The 19,459-nt window shown below is 43.3% G+C and overlaps 1 long non-coding RNA gene across 1 annotated transcript; it reads right to left on the bottom strand.

Annotated features, from left to right (window-relative positions):
- Nucleotides 1-9,105: 9,105 nt before the first annotated feature.
- LOC134441314 (uncharacterized) lies at nt 9,106-10,665 on the bottom strand. Its single transcript, XR_010033136.1, has 3 exons — nt 10,160-10,665; nt 9,576-9,662; nt 9,106-9,235 (listed from the first exon to the last, which is right to left on the bottom strand). It is a non-coding gene; the product is annotated as an uncharacterized LOC134441314 (long non-coding RNA).
- Nucleotides 10,666-19,459: the final 8,794 nt, after the last annotated feature.

Raw genomic sequence — 19,459 nt, 5'->3', positions numbered from 1 at the left:
AAGAGAAGATCCTGGCACGAGCTTCCTCGTGGCTCTGCTTTGCACAGCGGTGCGGTGGTGGGATTAACAGGGCGCGTTGATGCAGCAGTAGAGTCCAGGGGTGCGTTCCAATATGCAACCTTGCATCCTCCACTTGTGCTTGTGGCCTCGCCCCGCCTTCTGGCCCCTCCTCCGTGTAGAAAACAATATAGTTTCCCAGCAGTCAGCCTAGGCAAAACAATTTTTGGGGGACTATTCTTCATTCACAATCCAGTTTGCAAATGAGAAAATGACTTTTCAATTGAGCTTTTACGAGATATTGAAATATAATGCTGTTGTCAGTGATGTCATCATGACATATTAGTTCCTGGTACGAGGCCACAAGCACAAGTGGAGGATGCAAGGTCGCATATTGGAACGCACCCCAGGTGATTGAAATGAGAAGAGGCGCGTTGTCTTCGACATGCGCCAACACGCGAGCACATTAGAAAGTGGGGAAAATTGGACCGTGTGATATACTTGGACGCCATGGTTTGTCACAATCACTGTTCCCATGTTAATGAGTTCATATAATATGAACATAAAGTTCAATTGTATAACATTTCAAGATAATGAGCTTAGTTATGGTAATGTGGCAAACTAAAACAGGATATCTAAAGGGCATTGATTTGGAATGTTGTATTAATGCACAATGTTACAGGAATGAGCTGTGCTTTCCTTGCCCATCTGTAAAAACACAGAATCACATGCATGCATGCACTCATGCAGTACACACAGACAAAGACAAAGACACTGCTGTGCTCTGTCCCTTGCTGCTCTTCCCTGGTCCCCTCCCTTACAGATGGTGGATATTGTGTGTGTGTGTGTGTTTGTGTGCAGGGGTGTCGCTGGGGGGCGGGAGGTGTTACAGATTCTTGACACAGAAAATTGCTACAGAAAATTGACACATAAGCTGGTCACGCAGAGAAGGTGGCCCTAGGTAATTGGGGGTCCTAGGCAAAGAGTGATTAAGGGCCCTAACCCCCCCTCCCCCCCTCTTCTCTTCAAACAAATGGGCAGGGGCCACCTTTAATTACAGCATCATTGCACTTTTCGGTCACTGAATTTAGGGAGGTGCTGCCACACTCACAAAGTTGTCATTGTCATCACTTGAATACAAGTCATTACCAGGGTGCCCTAGGCCTGGTTGTGACTAACCTGCCACATGTAGAAGTTGAATTTTTTTTTAGTAAAAAAAAAAGAACATGTGCGTTGCTAGTGGCTGGGGAATGATGTCAAGCTTGAAGATAACATCTTTTTTAGACACACTTTATACTTCATACTTCAAAGGCCCAATTCAACAGAGGTGCTGAGAAGTTTGAAAATGTAAAAATTGTTTATTTGGAGGAACATTTATCGAGGCATACATCCACCGTCACAACAGTTTGCATCAATCAACATACATTTGGTTACATGTTAAAGCTCCCATGTCAGCGCCTTGGAAAGAACTGAACTGAACTGACCTCTCTTTCATGGTGACCTCTGCATTTTCCTCCTTAAACATGGGCCCATGCCCTATTACAGACATAGTTGCAAAGATAAAACTCTTCAGGTAAAATGAACTGTCAAGGTGAGACATGACAGATACAGTATATAGGTAGAAATATTATGCAAACCAACCGCTTCTCCAATTGACAAAGGTCAAAGGTCACATGTTTACCCTTTCATGCCAAGCCTCTAATATTACCTTATTGTCACCAAAATGATAATGAGCATGACTTAACGTTACTTACAACTATTGCTGATTTATGTAATAGCAAGGCTGTTCTGGTGGTTAATCTGGGATTGGGGGCGGTGTGATAATTCTCTTGCATTAATCAGAATTTCTTGTAATAGAATACACTAATGCCCCCATTGGCAACTTAGTGCCCCTCCTCTCAGCTGCCTCCATCTCAATGCCCCCTGAGTGCTCCCTAATGCCCCCTGTTGTGCAGTAGAACCCCCATTGAGAAACACTATAATGAAACATCTACAAGCTCCGAGAGGAAGTCCAGTTGTTTACAACTAAGGCCTTTTGTAGAATGAGCTGGATGGAAATCTTCTCACACTGATATTATGAATTATTATTGTCACCTCAATCTGGCCAGCTGTAGACGACCAATCACTTTAGAGTTATGCAGGCTGAAGGGTTAGACACATAAGGATAAGTTGTATTTGCTATATCTTATTGACACGCAACTTATTTTCTAAGTCGAACAGATTACAACTGCTCAGAGGAAAATACAACATTGATAATAATGCAATCATTAACATGCATATAGAGATATGTATTGTACATTTTAATCTGTAAAAGTATGCCAGTGTGTTACTTGCTGTATATGACATTAAAATAGGCCACACTATTTTTGGATGGAAATAGCAATGAGTGCAAAAGCAAAAAAGCAAAGCAAAAAAATTGGAAGAGTTCAACCTGTGGTACAGCAAACTAATGTTTGCAACACACTTGTTCTGGACTAAATCACAATGTCTTTCAGAATTCCAGAACTCTGAGCGTGGTCCTCTGCTCTAACGGCTTGTTGAGGATGTTCCTCTTTTTGTCTGAAAAGGCAACCAAAGATTCACAAAAGTCACCACAATGGAGGTCACCAGCTTGGTCAGTCTCTGACTGCTGAATCTGGTTGACTTTCGTGAAGAGACAAAAGTAAGGGCTCACAATGATGGAGAGTGGAAAAATAAATTCAATTGAAGTTTGAACTAAAAGACAAAATAATGTCTCCCCATCAAACCTTGGGATTTTCCAGCATGCTTGCACTTCCACAATGCCAGCTTTTGATCCGGATGGCCCAGAGAGAAGGAATGAAAGTATCCAAATACAAAAGATAAGGCCTCTCTCTCCTTTCCAGGGGCGTCAGCTGACCTAATGCTATACAGGGGCACAGTAGGGCACCGACAGATAATGCGAGCATGCGAAGCGTGCAAGTTTAAAAAAATACTTATTACTTATTTGAAAAAGCTGTCAAATTAATTATATTATTGCAAGTAGTGCATGTGCGCTATTTTGTGCACATTCTGTAGATTACTCTGTATGCTAAACTTGAGCTATATTCCAAGGTAGCATGTTTAAAAAAAAAACAAAAAAAAACACACATACCGGGCCACATCAAATCAATACCCAGGCATGTGCCCCTGTAAAATAGGTCTAGCGACGCCCCTGCTCCTTTCCTTCCCAGTTTGGTCCACTGGTTCCTATAAAGAAGTCACTCTACCTTTGAACAATCATCAAAGTCACAATCATAACACTGTAGTACATGCTAACAAAGTCAAGGTAGAAAAGAAACTTGCAGACACCTTCGCTTAGTTGCAAATCACAGATGAAATAAACAATCCAAAAGGGTCATTGCCATTCTGGTAACAGCAAATTTATAACGGCGTCTTTACGGGTTAATCTTGCATCAAGTAAAATCATGTGCAGTGAGAAGTCTATAGCTCCTTACAATGGCCACTAGGGCTGTAATGATACACTCAACTCACGATTCGGTTCGTATCACGATTTTTGACCTATGGTTTACGATTTCTGAAATGTATCTCCACTGAAGTTTGGAAACACTATCATATCAAATCATGAGGCTTTTTTCTGGACTAATGGGTAATAAAACTTTGAAAGGGTATATCACGATATTGCCTCCTTGTATCACGATACAGTACCGTGACTCTGTGTATCACGATTTCTCGGTTCGATACAATATCGTTACAGCCCTAATGGCCACACACTCCATTCGGTTATATTGCTACAGCTAGTTTGGGCGTTATTTGGCCGTGTCTCTGCGTGGTGGATTCAGTGCCTCTCGTCAGTCTCTGTACCCAGTTCAGCATGTTAGTCGGCCCTCTGCTGAGAGCAGTGCCTGCCAAAAGTGTTGAGATCAGACACCACAGTCTTTGTTTTTTTGGCTGAGGGCCTGTGAGGTTTCCTTTGTGACAAGTAGTTTCCTCTTTAAGTGGAAAAAAACAAAACAATAAAGTGTTGCTGAGACAACCCACTTTGGCAATCACGCCTTGTACATAGACAGGCATGTGTACAGTGCAGGGTCAAAAAAATGTATATACACGTAGTATAATACTTTACAATATAATTGTATTATATTTAACTACTGCGCACTTCCCCACCCCCTGCGAATCCTGTTGTCATAAACATGGACATAGTCATTTCACTTGATGAAAAAACAGGGGGCATTTGTTAAAAAAAAAAGGTCGAGACTTCTCTTCGTCATTCTAGAGGTATTCATCTCCACTCAGCTGCTGCTCTCCTTTCCTCCTTCTCATTATTACCCAGACCACAGCAGCCACCACCAGCCCCACCAGCACAGCACCCAGCAATGGACCGTATACCCTGGAGGAGGGAGAGCTCACCGCAATCTGACCCGAGGACACAAGGCGGATGCTGCCCTCAGCACAGTGCCCTACGAACCTGAATCTTCTCCATGTGAACACCATACTGTCCTCTGCTGTGAGGTTGGAGATGGTCAGAGTGTTATCGTGCTTGTTCACATCAACCCTACCCCTCAACCACCCTGGCATCTGTACAAAGCCATAACTAGAGTAAAGAAGCTCCTCCTCTGACTCCACGTCTTTCTTACCATACCAGTGGACTTGTGTCTCAGGATAATTAGGGTCGTTTAAAGTTGACGGCATAGAGACACTTTCTCCATGAGAAAACATCACATCTGAGGGCAAGGACTGAGGGCACACAGCCAGTCCTATGGAAGCGATTGGGGGAGACTTGAAGGATTGAAATAAATACATCCCAGAGTGCTGTGTGGACACAGTGGGGATGATAAGGGAGCAGTTCCCAGACTGGCTGCCATTCAGCATATACATCATCATTTCCTGTGGATGGGTATTGCTAATTGTACCATAATTGGGTGTATACCAGCGGAAGTAGGGGAGGTCTTTGCTTTTTGAAATGCATGGAAGGGTCACGTTCTTTCCCACGTGGGTGAAGACATGTTTAGAATACCTCCCCTGTGCTTTCATGCTGTAACTCAGGCACTGGTCCTTTCTCCATATTGTGCAGTAGAACTCCTCATCAGACATATCATGCAGGGTGACCTGAGAGCTGTCGAGGTCCACCTGCAGTCTGCCCTTCAGATCCTCCACCAGCGGCTCTGGAGAGGAACTGGTGTCCACCACGACAGACCACCAGGGGTGCGGCCTATGGGACCTGTTGGACCAGTACATTTTATCGCATTATTACTAATCTGCAGTATCCATGGCATAACACATCTCTACAGAACAAGGTAAAATCATATTGTCATACTTTTTTTAACCCAATAAATGCTAATATTAGCTGGGTTAATTAATTGCCAGATAACCCAATAAATGATTAATACTTAAAATGAGATATTTTGCCAGAGGACAATGTATAACCACTATCTAACTTATATATTTACTAATTACTAGTAACCAAGTACTTATATATTATTATTACTTAGTTATTATTACTTAGTTAGGCTCAAACAGCCATAAGCTTATACATAAGCTACCCACAATCTTTGTGCAGAAGAACAGGGAGAGAAGTCAATAGCTGGGACATTTGACACTTCAGCTAACTAATGACAGAACAGGGTTCCATTCCCAGCCCGGGTCCTTTGCCCTCCCCGTCTCTCTTAATTCGCTTCCTGTCCACCTCTCACTCTGTCCTATCAAATTAAGTCGAAAAAGGAAAAAAAAATCTTTAAAAAAGAAAAATAACACCATTTTACGTATTGAATATGATGGTAATTCCAACTTCATAATTGCAAAAAAAAAAAAAAAAAAAGATAACACTTTACTTGACACCGGTGTCATATGCATGTCATTACAGTGTCATAATAGTGTCATCATGGCACAGTGATAGATAAGTCAGAAACATTAAGTCCATGTCACAAACCTTTTATGACTGTCCTTAAGTGACATTCAGTTATGACAAAGACAACCTTAGGGTTGTGCATAACTGTGCCATGACACTATTATGACACTGTAATGACATACATGCGGCGTCAAGTAAATTGTTACCTATTGAATTAAGAAATCTACCACAATATCACTATACAGATGGAAATTAGCTATATAGCTATAATTTGGCACAAGCAATCATTTTACTTCTGTAAACAATGTCTATTGTGCATGGTCCCTGCTGAACAAAACTAAATAAACTAAACTATCAAGGGGTACACGGTTTCATTTTAGTATTACTTGAGCTACATAGCGTACATAGCTACATGTTTCCGTGACTGCACCATGCAAGGTCCTTGCAAGGTTTGCACAGTCTCCATTACACACCTTGGATGCCCAATGGAAATGACATGGATGGCCCATGGAAGTCACATGATATGCGCATGGAAGGGGAAAACAAACAGGAACTAGAAATGCATTCTCACAGAAAATGCTGGAAGCGGGCTTGCCTTTGGGGGCAGAGATGAAACAAAGTACTATTGAGAAAACAAAGCTAAAAGAAATCTTGGAAAAACTCCATCCACCCAGTCAGAAGTTATGGGCCAAACAATTCAGCCATCTTGGATTCAGCCATCTTGAAAGTGTTGTAGCTCTGCGTTTTGGGGATATACTAAATGACATACATGGTATTTTAAGTTGGCTAAGGAACACTGCATATGATATAATTTTGAAAATCAACATGGCTTCGAGCGGGATTCGAACTCACAACCTCCATATCTGTAATCCAACCCCTTTGCCATTGATATTAAATGACATACAATACATGATATTTCAATTTGGCTAAGGAACACTGCATATGATATCATTTTGAAAATCAACATGGCTTCGACTGGGGTTCGAACCTCCAACCCCCATATCCCTAATTCAGCACATTTGCCATTCATACTAAATGACATACATGGCATTTTAAGTTGGCCAAGGAACACTGCATATGATATACTTTTGAAAATCAACATGGCTTTGACTGGGATTCGAACCCCCAACCTCCATATCTGTAATCCAGCACATTTGCCATGCATACTAAATGACATACATGGCACTTTAAGTTGGCCAAGGAACACTGCATATGATGTAATTTTGAAAATCAACATGGCTTTGACTGGGTTTCGAACCCCCAACCTCAATATCTGTAATTCAGCACATTTGCCATCCATACTAAATGATATACATGTATGGCATTTTAAGTCGGCCAAGGAACGCTGCATATGATATAATTTAGAAAATCAACATAGCTTCGTGTGGGTTTCGAACCCTCAACCTCCATATCTCTAATGCAGCAGCATGCATTACCACTAAGCCAAGCAGCTAATTGTCATGCATAGTCCAGCAAGACTATATTACATTGCATTGCAGAGCTGAACAATGGACTTCTAGAATGCTTGCTCGCACCTGCTCGTTAAGAATGGAATCTTGAGACAGTGACAGTTGAAATGGAATCCTTCACTTGCTGCACCTGTTGTGATTGACTGAAAGACAGTTAGTATTGAGCAAGGAGGTCTACATAAGGGGAGAAGGTGGTTCCATAGAACTCCATTCAACGGTTTTGATGCAACCGCGGCTGATTTACTTCCGCCTCCAAAATACGGAAGTGAAATAATCACCCTGGCAACGTTGAGCTACATTACCGATAGGTCGACATCGCTGACAGCGCCAGCCAATCCGAAAACACCTACTTGTCAAGTCATATGTCCCGCCCTCCCACCCGATGCTGCCGCACCGTCAGAGATGAAAATATGTCATGGCGTCTCAATATATTAAAACAAGTTCTCAGCTGTGGAAATAGTCAACACCGAAAACCTTGATTGTCACAAAACCACCAACGCAAGTTGAAATACAACTGGAGATCGGTAAGTGTGGAGAATACCAATATGATATTTATGAAATGGTACTAGGGCCAACGAAATCTTGAGAGGCTTATGAAACCATCATACGGTAATATTATTTAGCTTAGCGGCTAACCTGAGCCAGCCAAATGGCATTAGATCTAACTTACTTAACTTCAGCACCTTGTAACGGCATTGTACAGTTGCAAACTTAACTGTACACGGAAAGTGCATATAGCCCATGCCATTTGGGGTCTTCGTATTATTTGGCCGAAAACTATTATCTAAGTCTGCAATGTAGGCCCTATCTCAGTAGCATCATTGAAGTTGTGCAGGCGAGAGCCCTTGGATGTTCAGTTTCACGTTGAATATTTTAACATCTGCGACCATTGACGTTAAATATTATTAGGAATGTTTGTCTGACACACCAAGTTAACCCCCTATACGGACATTTAGCATATTTACCCACAGCTGATGTGTATAAATCCCTCTACAAATAACGTGCAAAACAATTAATTAAACCTTTCCGTTTGACAGGCACAAACCATGGAAGTTGAAGAAAGGCTCCTCATCGTCAAGCAGTCATCCAGAGTGAAGATTGCAGTCAAGCAGTCATGACCCCCCTCCCCCCAGTTTTCGAGAAAATTCAGAATAAAAAAAACCCTTCTCATTCTTAAATCATATTACTTAAGTAAACGGTGGGCAACCCAAACCCTTTCAGTTAGTAAAGCACAGGTAATACAGTATGACCATTAGGCTACACCATCTGGTATTTTGAGTACTTGAAATTCAGATTAAAGTGAAATCTTGACTTCAGTGTCTTCTTACATGTGTGCTTTCTAAACGTGCAAATCATTATGTGGACGTTCTTTCCCACTTCTAAGAAATGCATTACTTCAATTCTTAACATTTGTCTGGCCATTCGTCTAAGCCAGGGGTAGGGTACCTTTTTCATTTGAGGGGCCACTTCAAAGTCCTTCAACAACCATGTAAGTCCTCCAAGGGCCGTACTATGAACACAAAACAGGATTTCCCCCAGCTTTTTTGGCCTATATTGAAGGTGGCCAGCTTTACAACAGACCCCACCTTCTCTTGGTACCTAGAATATAACTTAATTATATTGCTGATGTAATTTCTAAGATGCCTTTACAAAATATGTCATATTTCACGTGAAGCTGTACAACATTAAAATTATATTGGGGAGAGGATAAGATGGCCCGAGGGGGCGTAAACATGGTTTGACATGGTTCCCCACCTGACCTAAACAGATGTTGTAACAACAGTGTGTTACCAATATTGAAAAAAAACAATTCAGAAACAAAATGTGTGTGATGTGATGTATTAGCATTTATTAAGTGTGTTTCATAATTGCAACGATATCACAATGGTTGTCGACAGCAGATCCTCTGGGGTGAACTTGTGGTGGTAGGATGCAGGCAGGAGCGTACTGTACACATCTTCAGCTGTAACAATAAACACAAATCCAATAGCAAAATAATTAATGTTAGAATCATACCATCACACTAAATAAGTGAAATGGGAGCTTAGTGTGCAGACTTGATTTTCAGCAACCAAATAAGGCACACACAAAGTTCTCACGAATATGTAGGCCAAGGGTAGGCAGCGTATGTGACATCGAGTGCCAATGACCGTACCATCCCTTAGCCATGCAGAGAGCTAAGGCTTAGAACAGCAGTAGTGCACCTCACTTCCCAAGCACATAACATGTCTCACACCACTAGTCTAGGTATGTTTTTGATATATTGATATGTACATAATGTCCCCTCAGACTGCTGTGCATACCGATATGATCTGACCGGTGGTGGAGGTGGCTTGGTTTGGGTGCTGGCGTGCAGCGAGGGGGTGTCACACAGACGACTGTGATGTGCTCTGAAAGACAAACACAATATGCACCAAATCAAACGCAGTGTTGGGGGTAACACATTACAAAAGTAATTAATTACGGCCAGGTTTCCCAAACTGGGGTGTGAGCACCCCTGGGGGTGCGTGGCCTACCTCAAGAGGACCATCACTTAGGGGTTGCACAAACCACATTGAAATGAACAAAGGGGTGCACATGGAAAAAAGTTTGGAAACCACAATGTAATGCATTACTTTTGTAAATCACCAAATCCATATTTTGGCAATTATTTTGGCTAAAGTAACTGAAGTAATGCAAAATCAGTGTAATGGCCTACATACATTTAGTAATATTATGATGTGAGGGATTATTTTAAAATGTCAGTTACGTGTAATCGGTAATGTATTGCAGCTTTTCAGTAACTTGCTGAACACTGATCAGACGACACACAAAGCAAGTTACTGGTAGGGCTATATGCATCCAAACATTCTGTTTATAAACATATTGATCAGCTCAAGACACTCACCTTTCTCCAAATGCCAGATATCAAGGGGTCAGCTGGTGTTGTGATGCCATCCTCTTCCTCCTCTAACCTGGAAGTTTTACCCGGCCTTTGTTGGATTGGTGTTGAGGTGGAAAGGGTCCATGGTGCATCTGTTTTTATCTTGACACTTTTCTTTGTGGAAATCTCACTGGAATGGCACCTCTATAACATAATAAGCTACAGATAAGTCAAATGAGGCACACACAATGTTCCCAGGAATATATAGGCTAATGGCAAGGCATTTCACTTCACATGCAACATTAGACAGTGTCATACCACTAGTAGAGGTATAGGCTATGTTTGACACATTACTAACCGTTGCTGTGGTAGTGATAACATTACATTACATTACATTGCATTTGGCAGACGCTTTATAACCAAAGCGACTTTCAAAAGAGGACATAATCAAGCCAACATCACAAGCAAATAAAGTGCACAGGAGATATACAGAACAACAAGTGCAGTTGCAAAGAGGGTTAGTTTTTTTTTTTTTTTTATCATAAAGAGTAAATAACGAGTACACACACACACAAACACATACACACACACACACACACACACACACACACACACACACACACACAAACTAAACTAAACATCATGTCAGGAGTCTGCCCTGGGGCAAGGCCAGTTCAAGCATTAGTCTAGTAGGAAAAAACGTAATGCCCCATCGACAGCTGTGATGCCGAGATGATCTTCTGGCTGTTGGTGGAGGTGGCACGGTTTGGATGCTGAGCGAAGAGAGTAACACCGACGCCTTAAGTGCTCTGAAAAACAAGCAGGATACACACCTTATCAAACGACACAACGCAATACATCCAGCCGCTTCCATTTAGACGACGTGGCATTGATCGCAATGTTTTTAGTGAAACAGCAAAACTGACTAGACAGAGCATCGTATGACATCCGATGTCCCATCAGTCCTTATAGAACTGGTTCTAATGAGGCGAATTTTTACTCAAAAGCCCTAAAGTGCTATAGCATTGAATGTCTTAGCTGCTGGGCAATGCAAGGACAGACGGTCCTTGCATTGCCTAGAGAACTACAGTATGTAAACAACAGACAACGTCTCGTCGTGAATTCTTGTTTGAACAGGCCTGTAGTTGAGTGGTGCCAGGGGAAATTCTGGGTTGTCTGTGTGCTCGAAATGCGGTAAACAAATTGTTTATATTGTTCTCGGACTACGTTTAGCTCTCCTCCGAGTCAACCGCTAGAAGCTGGTGAAATCACACACACGACCATGCATGCTAGCTACAGAAAGCAATATATTTGCACCAGGATGACGTTGAAAGGAGTACGATGAGTTATTTACAGATTACGGAGGGAGGGTGTCTACACACCGGATGCACGCCAAAAACATACACGCTTTGGTCAGAATACGAATGACATTCAACTTAGAATTAAGTTGCTTAACAAATCGACAGACCAAACACAGCTAGAGCTCTATTTACATATTGAGGAAACAAGAGCTAATAACAGCTAGCATATCGTACACCTCAGTCATTTTGTCATTTTTAACAGCCACATATTGAGAGCTCATACTTGTACTTTTCTTACATTTTACTTACCAAAACTGCAGAGCTTCCGAGATAATACGGATTAGTATATCCAAAGGCACAACAAGACCAAAGTATGGGGAAAGTGAATCAATGAAATAATCCATCAAAGTGATGAAGTTGTTCAAAGTAAGGACTTCCCTGGAGGGACTTCCTGGCGCACGACACCGGCGCGGGACTGACTGAGTCGAACGTCTCCTTGACGACGCCCTGTCAATCAAAAAAATAATTCTAAAGAATGTCAACTGTCAATCAACGCAGATAACAGCACTCATTGGTCATTTAAACTATTTTAATAGCACTCTAAAACAAGGGGTCAGTCCAAAAAAAATACCAGGGTGGTTTGAAAGGGACGGGAAACTATCGTTTGAAAGAAATAGAGCATGCATGGCATGAATTGCTTCGGAGGTACATTGCTTTAAGTCGCACATAGAGAAGCATGGAAAAAGTCACTCTACTCCCTACTTCCGCCGCCAACATGGCGATGTCCCGCCCCCCGCCGTTGCATCACAACAGAGTAGAACGTACCTTATCCCCTTACTTACTGTATCATTGGTATTGAGCCTTTAACAGGGGAGAAAATGAGAATGAGTTTTTTGTCTTTACAACATCGTTGTAAAAAAACTAAAAGGAGTTGGCACGTGTCCTTTTCACAGATCGGAGTCATGCTTGTGATGTCTCTAACAGTCTTTGAATGAAGTTTATAGGTTAAATTTTTCAGGCACAAATGGACCTCCGTGTGGGACATGCGCTGATCTCTTGAAAAATGCACTTTTCCAAAGACTGGGATTCTCCATAGAGCCAGGTCTGTTTTTTTTTACAAACCTGCCATTTAAAAAGTATTGGGAGTTGGGAGATGAAACTTTGACAATTTGGAGACATCCCATAGAGCTCGCTAACAACGCGTCAACTAAACTTCTAGGTGAAAGTGTTGATGTTTTATGACCGAAAAAGCCTTCTACACTCTAATCTCTAGAGTGGCGGAACTTTGGTTCATGGAGGTTCCACCACTATTTTCAATGGGGGCCCAGGCTTTCACAAAATCGCCAAAAACGGGAAAACGACAAGAGACACGGAAAAGCCTATTAGTATACGCGATCTCCAAGCCGAGCCGGTCGTTTTAGTGTTTGAACGGTGTCTCTATCTCGAAAGGCCTAGGAGGAGATCCCTGCACAAGAACGATAAATAATAATAAAGAAACAGGACTTAGAGATTACTATAAACGGGCCTTGCTCTGCAAGGGCCATGCTCTGCATGGTCCTTGCTCCGCAAGCCCGCTTAAAAACGGGCCTTGCTCTGCAAGGGCCATGCTCTGCATGGTCCTTGCTCCGCAAGCCCGCTTAATTATGCAAAAACTAACGGTCAGCTAATACATGTGGCTACATTTCAAAACAGTTGAGTCATGGGAACTACGTAATGCATTTCAAAACAGTAAAATGATTGGAGCAACATAATGCATAAAACTAGTGTGAATGTAAAAACCAGAGGGTGCGTGTAGTAGGCCTACCTGTACACCCTGAGAGAAGTGCCGCTGCCCAGAGTCACGTTCAACCTACACAGCTCCACACTGCTCACATCTGACACTTTCTCACTTGGAACGGGATATTTGTTTAAAGGCTGATCCATCTTCTGTGCACATATGGTAAGTTGGAATTCTTCACGGAGAGTGGCGTTCCCCGAGGCCCACCCCTCCAGCCTGTAAAGGCCTGACAGGGAGACGCGGTTGATTATAAAGGTATAGCGCGTGCGAGACCCATGGTCACATGTGATGTTGTAGCCATCGGGTGGTGGGCTGTGTGGCTGTGAGCAATTGGCCAGGAGTAGATCTCCGTCTTCATAAATCCTGTACAATACAGAGTAGTCCATCTCCTTCTCCTGTACCGACTCCGAAAAATGAAGATTAATGGATTCCCCCTCAGTTACAAAACGGTCAGCACAGTGCGCTGCAGTGATGAACACCAGCAGGAGAAATGTCTTCATGCGGGCTGCTCTCTCCAATCTGTGCTCTAATTGCATTGTGATCTGTCTTGTTACGCGTGTTACCTTACATTTTAATCGTACGATACATCTGGCAAACTGAATGTGTGAAGTTTAGGAATATAGATGAAGAGGGAGGGGTAGAAAAGCAGGAAATAAAAGGCAGATCTTGCTGTGTCTCAGATGGTGCACTTGTGCACTTCGGGCACTATGTTTTAGTGCGTAATTAATACGCCTTACGCACTAAAACATAAACACAAGTGCACCAGTTTGTGCGCAAATTCCAACATGCAGACTGACGTCTTCAACCGGTGTTTGTGGCCTCGCGTTTCGCTAATGCCCCGCCTCCATGGAGAAAACAAAGTTTTCCCGCTGTCAGCCTAGCCACAACAACTCCTGGGAGACTATTCCATACCGATTGCAAATAAGGGACGGGCACAGCGCTTCCATTCTGGGTACGCCGCCATATTGATAGCTAGTTGCTATGGTAAAGGGAGAGTGACTGCCTCCACCATGAATGCAGTTCTGGTCTCTAACATCGACAAGCCGGCTGTGTCCACAGTCAAGAATGTGTGCTACCCAAAGCACAGACACAGCACGCACTGAATACCTTCAACAACAAGCACCACACCACGATAACTTGACAATCGAGCAGTCTGGCTACTGCATAAACCCGGCGTTCCCACAGGTAGGCGCCTCACCTGATGGCCTAGTTAGCTGTGACTGCTGTGGACAAGGCTGCCTGGAAGTGAAATGCCCTGCTAAGCACAAACACAGCACTGTCCAGGAGGCTTGTGACGCAGACAAAGACTTTTGTCTCCACAGAGTTGATGGCATTGTTCAGCTCAAACAAGGTCATAGGTACTACACACAAGTGCAGACACAGATGTTCGTGACAGGTGCAACCTACTGTGACTTGACGTTGCCTGTATCCTGCCAGATGTCAGCTTCTGGGAGTCCTGTCTGAGGAAGGCACAGGAATTTTTTCACAAAGTTTGCCTCCCCCGAGCTCATCTGTGGGTATTAGACCAGAGACACCTCCACACCGGGATAGAGTGGAAAGTTATATTTGACCGTCTTACAGCAGCAACCCATGCTAGCCGGCGACTCTTTGTTATGGAGGACATTTGTTCTCCATTGAGACGCCTCCAAGTTGGAAAACGGTAAAAAGATAATCCATTTGGGATTTTTTTTCCCCGTCCCGTCACAGCTTGCGCTTCTACACCCTACGACACAGCAACGGGCGACCATAACGACAGCAGAGGTCAAATGAAACGGTAAAACACAAAGCAAACTACTAGCAGAATAAAGCAAGTCCTCACTGTAAACAATGGGCTGGCCCGCTTCCAAAATGTCTGCCGCGCAACGTGTGACGTCATGTGCCCGAAATTTATTGCAAAATTACATTAGAATTGCGCTTTTGCGAGATATTGAAATAGACGTGTGTCTTCAGTGACGTCCTCGCGATGCCACAAGCATGCAGGGAGCAAGGGAGGACGGGAGTCCACATATTAGAGAGAGAGAGATTTTTTCCATTTCTAGAGAATCTCTCATGACTATGGAGAAGTTTCACAAGGGAAGTTGCTCGTTATCGCCAACTAGCTGCACTACCACCACAGACAAGTGAAAAATGAACGGGTTTCAAGGGAGCTTCCTACAATAATATTTTCTTCTTGTAGATATTTTTTTGCTCAGAAATATTAATATTCAGTTCGAAACTAGACTTAAACAGAACTCATTTCAGTATTTTTATTTTTTATTTTTTGTGGCACCAGATTATTAGCCCATATACTGGGTCAGCAAACTGATATGAGGCCAAATCCATAAACATTAACCCTTTGCAGATTCCTGAAACCAGAGGGGAACCCTCAGGGCCTTTTACGCCTTCAGAGAAGGCCTTAAATAATTCAGAACAAAAACACATTATTAAATAATCTCATCTCATCTCATATAAACTCATCACTCTCATTTAATTGAATACAATACATTTAATACTACATTTTCACAAATCTAAGTTCCAAAGTTAAGTTTACTGTCAAATTCACATCAGCAATGAAAGGGTTGAAACACACTATCCAATTAGAATACTCCATCTCGAAGCAAGATTAACCCGGGAAAAAGAAAACTAGCAAAGCAAACAAATGATGCAGTTTCACTTGCCAATAAACACACTGAAGCATCAGTGCTTTCAGGATTTTTGTTGTGAATGCCTCCTTTTCTCTTTTTGACACTTCTTTCCATGTTAGGCTAGTTCTATTCCTTGTCCGGGGACTGGTGATCGGCGATAATGTGAATTCCACGGCAAACATGGTGGCCAGATGAGACTGATAATATCCAGCCCAACAATAAATTCTCAAAACCCGCCTGGAAGCACTAAATCCCACCCAATTTTGCCCGATTGTCGATTTGGCAACACTGCCGGCGAATAGCCGCATTACATACGCGTTCCCATGAACCTCTCATCAGACGCAGATCAGACGGAAGACAGGCGCCTTCAGATTCCAACCCCATCGTGCACTGCTCTGCATTTTTTGCTGATTTTTCGAACAGAAATCCATAAATAAAAAACGAACTGACTTCAACAAAGTAATAGGCATTTGTTGTATTTTTGTATTTTATACAGATTTTACAGTGAGGAACGATAACGCCATGTGCCCACCGTCACAGAGACGAGTGTTATACACGGAAGGGGTATATATACTGAACATTAGTGGTGTGGATTGGCACTGCCCCCACGATCCGATTCGTTCACGATTCGGGAGGAAGCGATCCGATTCAATTCGATTCTATGCGATTTGATCTGATTCAATTCTACAATGCATTTCAATGCATTACATTTCTACTGAAAGCAAAGCAAATGTTTCATCAGTCATAATGAGGCAATACAAGTAGTCGATACAGTACTGAGCAAATTTATTGGCTGTTTTCTGTATCAGTCTTGCAATGCTTTGAAGTACTTTTATTTAATTTAACATTCATTTGCTCTCGAAATATCCACAGAAGTAATTGAAACTTAATTTGATGCTGAATCGTCCATCGATCCTGGATCGTCCATGCCCCGCATTGGATTGGATCGCCGAATCGATCATTGTTGACACCACTACTGTTACTTACTTTTCATATTATTTGTACAGAAGAAATAACAACAAAGTTCTTGTGAACTCGCAGCCGGTTGCTTCGACTGTTCGAAAATGCAAGGCTGGTGGAACCACGAGAGGGCTGTCCCAAATTGCGTCTGGGCTGAAGGGGCCACCGGGCAAATGCCCAAAAATATAGATTACCAGTCCGAGCCTTGCTGTTTCCAACGGCAATGACCAAGTCGTTCTGCATTACAAAAGGCCCTATATTATGCCATTGTTTACTATGGTGGTGGAAATGATAAAAGGAACAAGAGATTAATTTTTGAGGGTGATCCAGATCAAGATCCGGATCCAGGATTTAAAAAAAAAAAGACTCTTCACCATTGCGGGATAGGGAAAACTTTGACATTCTACCTCCACAAAAACAAGACTTGAAGAAAAAAAAATAGGGTGTAACATAGTCAAATGTTCTGTTAAACAGCTTCCTTGGTGGAGGTCTGCACTCTCTGAGTGCATTTCTAGTGTATTTTGTGGGTTTTTTTTGTGAAGTACTAGATTTGCTGTGTTACACACTACCGTGTTGAATTGTCCCAGTCAAAGTGAGCCATCTTGGTGACAGCGGCCACCCAGGGCTGAACCTGTTGTTGCCTCGCCAAGCTGCAAATCCTTACTCGCCTCCCGTGCAGGTCCCAGACACATGCAGTGTTTACCATTCTTGTCACTGCTATAATGTGGTGGTGTTTTTTCCCCCAAATCTGGGCTTCATTCTGTTTACAAGGACCTAAAAAAGACAAGTGACTGGGCCTTGGGAGGAAACGGTTGGGAGACACAAGCTGTAATATTCTCATGACAGGCAAATCTCAGTTTCAGTTTTTCTTTCCGGCAGGCAGCGCGCCGTGAACCTCCAGTGAACCTGATCTGGACTCTCTCACTCTCTCCAAGTCTGAGGTGTTTGCCTTTCATCCCCCTCCCGTGCTTCCCTTCTCCGTGTATGTGCAGCATTCCAATGAACGGGCTTCGCATAACCATTGCCGCCGCCGCCACCGCCTCTGCCACTGCTTATTGTAGAAGGCGGTGATTTCATGGATTATCCTCCACATTCTGCGGCTGGCATGGCCTAGATAAATGGCCAGTGCGTGGGGGCACTGGGGGGAGGCTTACAAGGCCGTAGCACGGCCGTATATACCGTACATGCCTGGCTGTCTGACGATGGGAAGCGTCTGTTCTATTTTTGTTGCCTCCTTTATGGTTCCAGACTGCACTCATTTCGATGCATTCCAGGACAACATAGCTTTTTTTTCATCTCTCTCTCAATTTGTGTGTGTGTTTTCCCCGCATCGTGTATTTTGGGCTAGACGTCGTGAACGCGGCCAACAAGAGGTCCTGCTGCGGTGGCGGCCGGCTGCTGCAGCATGCCCAGCGTTTGGCACCGTGCGCGCGCTCCGACTGCTGTGGGTATAGACGCCAGTGTGTGCCAGCGCAGAGGTCTGCCAGCCAACCGTGACCGTGTTAATGCAATTACATATCCCCCCCACCCCCACCCCCACCCATTCTCCCACCAACCCCACCCAGACCCCCCTTCCGCCGACAGCATCCCACCCCACACAAAGAGCCTGATCCTGGGCTGCAGAGCGCAGAGCTCTGGGCCACTCCGCATTAATCCCCTCCTTGTTTGCTTGGTGCCAGCAGCGGCAGTGGAAGCAGAAGCACCAGTGGCAGGGCCAAAGCCCAGTGGCTTACAAGCGCGTCCAGCTCCCAAAGAGATACTCACCAGCATGTCATTAGTGGCCCCGTTTTTGTCCCTGTGTACCGGGTTTGCGGGCAGGGCAAGAATGTAGCCTACCCAGATGGGATAAATGCAGAGTGTGTCTGTGTGGTTCTGCAGGGCTGTTCTTACACGCAGGCTGGGCACAACCAGGCAAAGCAAACTAGGCAATCACCTAGGGGCCCCAGCTGGTAATGACTGGTTCGTTTTGCAATTATATTTAAATGACAAAAGCAATGACAACATTGTGAGTGTGTCTGCATCTCCCTAAATTCATCGACTAAAAGTGCAATACTACTATCAAAATCTTTCTTGAGGGGGGCCCACCCCAATAGTGTGAAGAGCAAAAAAGGGGCCCCAACTCCCTATTTTCCTGGGCCCCCCAAATACCTTGAAACAGCCCTGCTTGCATGGCATGTCCCGAGAATGAGAATATATGATTCTATGTACAGTGCAGCATACACCAAATTATCTTTTTGATGTGCTCCTATATAACATAAACTCGTACCCATTCTTGTTTAACAGTGTGCAGTGTGCTATATTTTAAACACACATTACACCATGCCAATACAGAATGAATGAGACATATTGTTATTGTTATTTTAAAACACATTTGAAATACGTTACTGTTGATTGAAAGGGAAGCTCTCAAACATCCCATCTCTGTGGTACAAATCAGCATATCCACAAAAGACAAAAGACTATACAGCACAATGGTTTTCAGTTCATGAATGATACAAACTTGATTTTGAAGAAACGTGGTCTGCTGAATGCATAATACATTTCCTTTAGGAGTGGAATTCCTAAATTTCCATTTTGTTCATGCAAATGTTTCCAGGATCAGTGGAAGAAGGGGTATGAAAAGCTTGCACACGATTCGCTGTGTCACTACCAACTAAAAACA

This window comes from Engraulis encrasicolus, chromosome 2, assembly GCF_034702125.1.
Source record: "Engraulis encrasicolus isolate BLACKSEA-1 chromosome 2, IST_EnEncr_1.0, whole genome shotgun sequence".
Classification (NCBI taxonomy): Eukaryota; Metazoa; Chordata; class Actinopteri; order Clupeiformes; family Engraulidae; genus Engraulis; species Engraulis encrasicolus.
Note: the sequence above shows the minus strand (reverse complement) of the source record. Positions and strands in the feature narration are given on the sequence as shown.